At 44.0% G+C, this 8743-nt stretch overlaps 1 non-coding gene across 1 annotated transcript; it reads right to left on the reverse strand.

The window, feature by feature from the left end:
- Window positions 1–755: 755 nt before the first annotated feature.
- TRNAF-GAA lies at window positions 756–828 on the reverse strand. The gene has a single exon. It is a non-coding gene; the product is annotated as a tRNA-Phe (tRNA).
- Between the last annotated feature and the right edge of the window lie 7915 nt (window positions 829–8743).

Below are 8743 nucleotides of genomic sequence, written 5' to 3' on the forward strand. Positions count from 1 at the left end.
CCGGGCCCCACCGCCAGAGCTGCCTATCCAGGGCCGAGAACGTGCATTTCTAAGTAGTTCTCAGGCGGTGCTGATGCTGCGTACCTGGAGACCGCACTTTGAGAACCACCGGTGCAGACCCTGGCTAACGTTCTTTAGTCTGATGCGTCGGGGAGCTGTAAAGCTGCCATCCTTCACCGCTGGGCAAGTAACCTGGTGGCACCACCCCAGGGCCAGACCCAGGGCGGGCCTCCATGCGCCTCTAACCAGAAATAACCAGCACTGGGTTCCGTTCACCGGCAACGCCAGGTGGGGGCCATCTGACCACGCAGCAGTTTTGCTTTTTCTTCAAAGTCGGATACTTAGAAGGAATGCGATGAACTTGGGATGAAGGTGTTTTGCTGGCCCCGTGGACAGACCAGACCTCCTCCCATTGGAGCCTCGGTTGTCACACCAGCCCCCCAGGGGGCGCGCGTCCTGTCTCGCCACCGCGGCCTGGGTCGTTCGCGTCTCTGGGCGCCCAGGGTGGCTCTCGGTCCCGGCCCCAGGCTCCGCGGCGGGCAGGCGCGGCAGCCTCTCCGCGCGCCTCCAGGAAACGGCCCAGAAGCAGCTGTGCGGAGGGATCCTGCTCCAGGGGGTGGCTGGGAACGCCTGTTTCATTCCTCGTTCACCCTTCAAGTCTCAGTTTTTGCTTGGGCTTGAAGGAATGGGCCAGGGTATCGTGGACTGAGAGTCTTACAAAATTTGAGTTCTTGAAGTCAGGATTTAAAAGTAGCTGCCGAAACCCGGGATCGAACCAGGGACCTTTAGATCTTCAGTCTAACGCTCTCCCAACTGAGCTATTTCGGCGCGCTTGGGATTGTCTCCGGAGTAAACTATCACTGAGAGCTTTGCGTCCAATTGTCATGCTTGTCTTTTCTTGGTGATCATTTACAGCATTTCTTCCTTGTCCTGTTAAACGGTGTCGTCGGAATTCTTCCTCCTCACTGCTTCCACGCTGCCACTAGGCGCACTGCACACACGCCTTTTTCTTAGATCGCTCTCGGCGCGCGCAGCCGGCACAGCCCAGGAGCTGAGGCCGGGTCCCCATGGCGGCTCCTCGGGATGCTGGTTCGGTCCTCCTGGGGCTGGTCCCCGCGAGATCCGGAGCAGCGGAGTCGCCTCGGCGAGCTCTTGCCCAGGCCTGGTAGCCCCTTCCCGTCGATCCGCCCCTGCCTATGACTGTGCACGTTTGTCTCCTTGCTCTCCGAAAAGTTCCAGGCCCCAGGTGAGGAGCCGTGTAGGCCCAATACGATTGGATGTACGGGGCAGGAATCGTTAGACTGGCCTCTGGAGAGTAGTTTGCAGCCGGGGAAATGTCCACCTTCATCAGCACCTGTTTGCATGGAGCCTGACTGGCAAATAAATGCTTAGTGAGCTCACTAACGATGATTATTCAGTCAATGCTAGTTCCCACACGAGTCAACAAATGTTTCTGAAGAACCCACTACGTGCCAGGGGCAGACATTCTTTACTTCCCAAACATCTTACTTTTTCCATTTTTAATTTTTGTCTCCAATTAAATTGTAATCTCTTAAGGCAGGGATCTTACCCTGCTCTTTAGAGCTTTGCATTTAAGTGGAAGCTTCACAGCCAATTTGGATGGATGGATAGATAGGATAGATGGATGGATGGATGAATGGATGGATGGATGGATGGATGGATGGATGGATGGATGGATGGATGGATGGATGGATGGCTTCAAATGCGAAAGAGAAAAAATACAAAATTAGAAATGTTTGCAATCTCTATTTTCTCCACCAAGCCTCCTCTCTTATAAGAAAGAGAGTTTCTTTCTGGGTTCCTTTATTGTGCCAAATCCAAAAAAGAGCCGAGGCGTTGATGGTGGTTAGCATAGCTGCCTTTTAAATTCAAAAAAACCGAAGAGATTCCGATTTAACAGAAGTCAGCAGCTAAGGATGAGAGAGAGACCAAAGAGAACTTGGGGCTGGACCGAGTTCAGAGAAGGGTTTGGGGAGCTTGGAGTGGAAGAGGGAGAAATTTTGGGCAGCCGCCCTGTGAGGATCGTACATCTGAAAAGAGATGGGAAAAGAGGCCTTTAACAGGCTTTCTTGTGTGTTCTGAATGTAGCTACCTTTCCCATTCTCCTCAAAACACTGCAGGCCAGACGAATTATTTTCAATGACTCTTGGGCTGCCGGCTGGCTACTCCTTACTGGATTGAATCATGAGATAGTTCAGCTTCTTAAATTTTACAAAAGTTGTGTCTTTGGGTTAAAATCAAATCTAGGAAGTCTCAAAATATATGTTAGAGAGTGATGGCATAACACATCTACGGGCTGGGACATGGTGTTAATGTCTAGCTTTCTTGTCTTCTGGTCACACCTGCAAACCAGCCGCTTCATGCATTGTCACCTAGGAAATAAAATCCTGGGTAACTAGGAAAGTGGTAGATAAGTTTTGATGGGATTTAGTCTGGGCTGGGGATGGGTAGCAAAGGTCCAAGCAGGATCTAATGGAAAATGGAGGAACAGGGTAAGAGAGAGAGGAGAAGGAAGAGTGCAACCAATTAATGTGATGAGATCCCTTGGCAAATTGTGAGATAATAGACACTACATTTTCATAGTGATCATTTGTTTAGTAAAAGTTGATTTTAGAAAGGAAGTGTTGTGAGAGATGTCATGGATAAGCTGGATGTCCAGAACAGTCTTTGTTTATATATGTTGTCCCAGAACTCTCCGTGGTAGTAGCCTTTTCACTGTTAAACAGTTAAAAGTAAGGTCAGGCGCAGTGGCTTATGCCTGTAATCTCAGCACTTTGGGAGGCCTAGGCGGGTGGATCACTTGAGGTTAGGAGTTCAAGACCAGCCTGGCTAACACAGTAAAACCCCGTGTCTACTAAAAATACAAAAATTAGCCGGGCATGGTGGTGCGCACCTGTAATCCCAGCTACTTGGGAGGCTGAGGCAGGAGAATCAATTGAACCTGGGAGGTGGAGGTTGCAGTGAGCTGAGATTACGCCATTGCACTCCAGCCTGGGCGACAGAGTGAGACTTTCTGTCTCAAAACAAAACAACAACAAAAATAGTTAAAAGTGTTTTGGAATGTCTGGAAGATAAATAAACAATGTGATCACCTACTTGATAAACTTTGTGAAAGCCTCAGATTGATGCTCTCCAGGTTTCTTCCCAGGTTTTCCTGTTAGTGAAAAGATCTTCAACATCAACCCAATATTTATTGTTGCTGTTTTACAAAGGAGACTGAAAGTTTCTGGGACTTAGTGCCATGGTTCCACAACTGCAATGAAGAGCCCTGGGTGGCTGCAGTGAATCCACAGGGCACTGAAGAATATTTTACATTTTGAGAGTAACATAAGGATGCTTGGCATCTGTGGAACACTATGCAAACTACCCAGTAGTTCATTGTTTCGGCAAGAGATTACATTTCTATCAATGATGTCATCTCTTTCAGCATGATAAAAGGTATCCATGAATCAACAGGGAATATGAAATTAGGGTTGAGATGTCCAATCTGTTTCCAAGCTTAAGAAATTGTACACTGTCCAGGATACACACATCCCACCAGTAAGTTAACTAGTTAACTGTGGCAAGAATGAAATTAGGGAGTCTCTCTGAGCCTAGTCTGGCTTGGGAAGCTGCCCTTAAAAAAAAAAAAAAAAGGAATGACATGAAAATGTAACTTTTCTTTCAATTATATGTACAATATTTTTGAAGTAGCTATGAAGTTGTTGGACATAAATCCTTATTAAGTTGTTTGGACCTGTGTACTTAATAAAATAAATTGTTCGGCATTTCTTTTGGCCTGGGGGCATTGGAAAAAATTACCGAGATAGTAAGAGCTGTCTGTGAACAGAGAAAGTGAATAAAAATTATTATGAGTTTGGGGAAAACCTTGCTTTACTCAGCAAGATTGCAGTGGCAAGAAGAACTGTCAGAACATCCAAGGAGACCAAGCGCCACAGGCTAAATAAAGTGAAGTGAAAATCTGTGCACGCACATCATAGTAAGAAGAGACAGGTGGTAAAGAAGTTGGCATTCAAAATGAGGATAAAGATGTTGAAGAAGACTCTGTGTTGAAAAGAAACTGTGTAAGCTACAGTCCTGTTTTCCAAATGAGCTCGTGGATTTTGGCCAACTCCAGTCTAATTACCTATGATTAAAAAAAAACAACTAATTATGAGAACTAACTAGCAGATCTGAGAATAATAAAACTAAAGAGAGTATGTTGTGTATAGTTAAAACAGCTAATAAATTTTTGTGGGTTTTTTGTTGTTGTTGTTTGTTTGTTTTGAGGCGGGAGTCTTGCTCCATTTATTGCCCAGGCTGGTCTTGAACTCCTGGGCTCAAGGGATCTTCCCAGGTAGCTGGGATTACAGACATGCACAACTGTGCCCCACTTCTGATAAAATTTTAAATGGCTGTTAATTAATCTCTCCTTCAGTTTGCTCCTTGGGATTCCACAGTGCACATGCATACACACACACACACACACACACACACACACACACATATTTTTGGGGGCCTCTGATTTTAATCAATATTTCTCAAAAGTATTTTTAAAATGACGAGGGTATGTCAAAAGGACCTAGGAACCAGTTTGAAGGGACTCCTACTGGCCAACACTGGGACAATCTGAGCATCAAAATAAATAAGAATATTAATGAATTATTTACCCTTTGAATAAAATAAAAGTCCTTTAGTACAATAATTGTGTGTGGTGGATGCAGGGAAGGAATTGAGGACTCAAAGCTGAATGAATTGTGCAGACTGACAAATTTGGAGGTAGTGGTAGCACTGGACATCACCATTTTCCAAACATCATAGTAAAGATTGATTCAGTCAAGAATCATCAATGGATGTGAAGTCTAGGGAGGGACAGCTAAACGAGGAGCAGGATCATTGCATGGCCTCAAAGTGTTTCTCCACAGATTGCTTAAACTGCACGGTGGAAAAAACGGACAATGCCATGATCCGGTCATCAAAATTACCATCACCAGTGCAGGACATTCGGTGATCACGTGCCTTCTATCGTGATGCCCTGGAAAAGACACAACACACACAGCGTTCCAGGCAGGGAAGCAGAACCTAAGTTTCATCATGGAGCAGCATTATACAAACCCCAAGTAAAGGTCATCCTAGTGAATAAATGGCCTATATTATTCAAAACTGTTAAATCACGAAAGCAAAGCTGAGGAACTGTTCCATATGCAAGGAGGTGAAAGAAACACAACAACTCAGTGCAATGCGTAATCCCTGACTGGTTCCTATTCTGGAGGAGGAAATGCTTTAAAGGGTGTTATTGGGACAACTAATGAAATTGGAACATGAGCTGCAGATTAGATGAGAGTGTTTTATCAATGCGAAATTTCCTGAAGTTGGCAACCATAGTTAGGTAAGAAATATCTTTGTTTCAGGAAGTACATACTGAACTATTAAGGGATGAGAGACAATCCACTCTCAAATAGATTCTGAAAATAAATAATAGTATGCATACATATGATTATATACGTAAACATACACACACACGCATGTGTATATATGAAGAGAATATAAAAAATAGAAACAAATATTAAAATTTGGTGTATCTGAGTAAAAGGCATATGGAACTCTTCTGTATCATTTTATAACTTTTCTGAAAATTTGAAACTCAGACCAAGCACGGTGACTCACACCTATAATCCTAACATTTTGGGAGGCCGAGACTGGAGGATCGTTTGAGCCAAGGCGTTTGAGGCCAGCCTGGGCAACAACTCTGTCTCTACAAAAAAAAAAAAAAAAAATTGGGCCAGGTGAGGTGGCTCAGGCCTGTAAACCCAGCACTTTGGGAGGCCAAGGCAGGTGGATCACTTGAGGTCAGGAGTTTAAGACAAGCGTGGCCAACATGGTGAAACCCCATCTCTACTAAAAATACAAAAATTAGGCAGGCATGGTGGCACTGGGCCTGTAATCCCAGCTACTTAGGAGGCTGAGGCAAAAGAATCGCTTGATTCCAGCAAGCAGAGGTTACAGTGAGCTGAGATCATGCCACTGCACTCCAGCCTGGGCAACAGAGAGAGACTCTGTCGTAAAAACAAAACAAAACAAAACAAATTTAAAAAATTAGCCGGGTGTGGTGGTACACACCTGTGGTCCTAGCTACTTGACTTTAATGGGTGAGGCAGAAGAATCGCTTGAGCCTGGGAGGGTGAGGCTACAGTGAGCTGTGATCATGTGATCACACCATGCACTCCAACCTGGGTGACACGGTGAGACCCTGTCTTTAAAAAAAGAAAAAAAAAAACTCAGATTTGTTTTTAAAATAAAATAAATAAATAAGAAACGTTTGGTGGTCTTCTTGAGCCAAGAGAATTTCAATTAGAATCATACTATAGCTAAGAGCTGGAAGAGAATTTGGCATTTATTTTGCCTGACCACAAATTTTACACTAACGCTTCAGAGACACTAATAAGTAACTTGCTTGAGATTACTGTATCGGTCTTCTTGGGCTGCCATAACAAAATACCATAGATTGGGTGGCTTAAGCAGCAGAAATTTTTTTTTTCTCATTTTGGAAACTGGGAAGTCCAAGATCAAGGCTTTGGAGGACTGGGTTCCTGGTGAGGGCTCTCTTCCTGGCTTGCCGAGGCCACCGTCTCTGTGTGCCCACATAACTTTCCTCCGTGTGTGTGTGTGTGTGTGTGTGGAGAGAGAAGATGGCCTTGCACATCTCACAAGGCCATCAGTCCTATCAGATTAGAAACCCACGCTTACAACCTCTTTAGCCTTCATTACCCCCCAAAAGCGCTATATCCAAATACAGTCACATTGGGGTTAGGTTGTCAACATATTAATTTTGGGGGGATATATTTTTTAGTCCATAGCAGTTACACAAACTGACATAGCGCTGACTGCTGACCCAGAGAGCATATTCTTTACCTTGCACCAAATGCTCTTAATATTTTTCATAAAGACTCTGTTTCAATGAAAAATTGGCATGAGAATCAAAAACCCAAACTTGAATCTAGGGTTAGGGACCAGTTTTTTCCTGCAGATGCTGTTTTATGGGCATGGTATGCTTTCTGAAGGAAGTTGTTTGATGGATACAAAGCGATTCCTCCGAAGTTATATATTAAAGTTGTAACTTAGGGGAGAAGTATTTTAAAAAATTAACAGATTGCAAAGATCATCAGTGTGCTGAATTGATCCAAAAGAAGTTAATTTATTTAAAGCCATTAAACCACAAGTCCATAAAGACCTTATTGTTTTTCATTTTTGTTGAATCACATACATCAACATCAAGCCTCTGGGTATACTTACCAGGCCAGAAACAATTAAGTAAATTATACTCAGAACAACCTACCAAGCTTTTCATATGTTCTAATCCAATCCTCCCACATCCATCAAGCAAACGCCTAGCTAATCATGTGGATTTTGCACAATACCCTACAGGCCAGAAAACTTGGATTCTAGAACTTGAGTTTCAGAGGCTTGGATGCTCTTTAAATACTTCTTAGCTTAATTGCTTGTCTCTGCCTTTTGATGAAGTGTGCCAGACTCCCAACTACGTTTCTGTCCCCATCTCCTCATCTTCCCACCCTATCCTTATTCAACCATGAAGGATAAGGCCTGATTATTCATCTAGAGAAATCAAATGAAATAAATTTAACACACGAGTTTCCTAAATCCCTTAATAATTCAAAAAAAAAAAAAAAATCAGAGAGCCTAAATCAGCCAGTCTCTTCCTTTAACCCACTGAGGTACACAGCTGATGTTCAATGACCAGGGGCTCAGAAAATGAGGCCACGACTCGGAGAAGCCTGTGCACTTTGGTCCTGTTTTCCTTTCAACCTCTCGGGGGCTTCACATTCTTGACTTTTGTAGGGACTTGCAACTCACCAAAATGGTACAAAGATTAAACTGAAGACATTTGAGATACAACAGATGCAGCAAGAAGCCTTTTCTGAGCTGCTCTTATCTGAGGAAAGGCACAGCCTTCCAAGAAGGAAGCTGCCATAGTCCTCTCTGTCTCTGAGGGAATTTCCAGCAAGGAAGGAGACTATTAGCACTGGGATACGAAACTGCGTAAACAAACATTATCACAGACTGTCCTATCTTCCATTATTTCCCTAAAGCCATTTGTCTCTCCTAAAAGCTCATATATCTCCCACAGAAGTCCTCTCTCTCCCTCTTTCCCCCTCTTAAGCAAGTATATAAACCCTTATCCGTAGCTGTTCAGCCAGCCTTTTCATTTGAATGTTCCCACATGTGTGTGAGTTAAAATTTTTCTCCCATTAATCTGTCTATTTTCAGTTGATTCACAACCCCTACCACCGCCCACTGAACCCTAAAGGCAGAGGGGAAATCTTTCCAACACTTTGTGTCGCTTTCATCCACTTCTCTAGTTGTGTTTATTTATTATTTATTTATTTGTATCCCTTAACTCCATCTCCTCTCACTGGCCTATTCCTCACACCCCTCACTTTTTTTTTTTTTTTTTTTTTTTCCTTTTTTGAGATGGAATTTCCCTCTTGTGGCCCAGGATGGAGTGCAATGGCACGATCTCAGCTCACTGCAACCTCCACCTCCTGGGTTCAAGCGATTCTCCTGTCTCAGTCTCCCGGGTAGCTGGGATTACAGGCATCCACCACCATGCCCAGCTAATTTTTGTATTTTGAGTAGAGATGGGGTTTCACTATGTTGGCCAGGCTGGTCTCAAACTCCTGACCTCAGGTGATCCACTCACCTCGGCCTCCCAAAGTGCTGGGAT

This window comes from Colobus angolensis, unplaced genomic scaffold, assembly GCF_000951035.1.
Source record: "Colobus angolensis palliatus isolate OR3802 unplaced genomic scaffold, Cang.pa_1.0 Scaffold13, whole genome shotgun sequence".
Taxonomy (NCBI): domain Eukaryota; kingdom Metazoa; phylum Chordata; class Mammalia; order Primates; family Cercopithecidae; genus Colobus; species Colobus angolensis.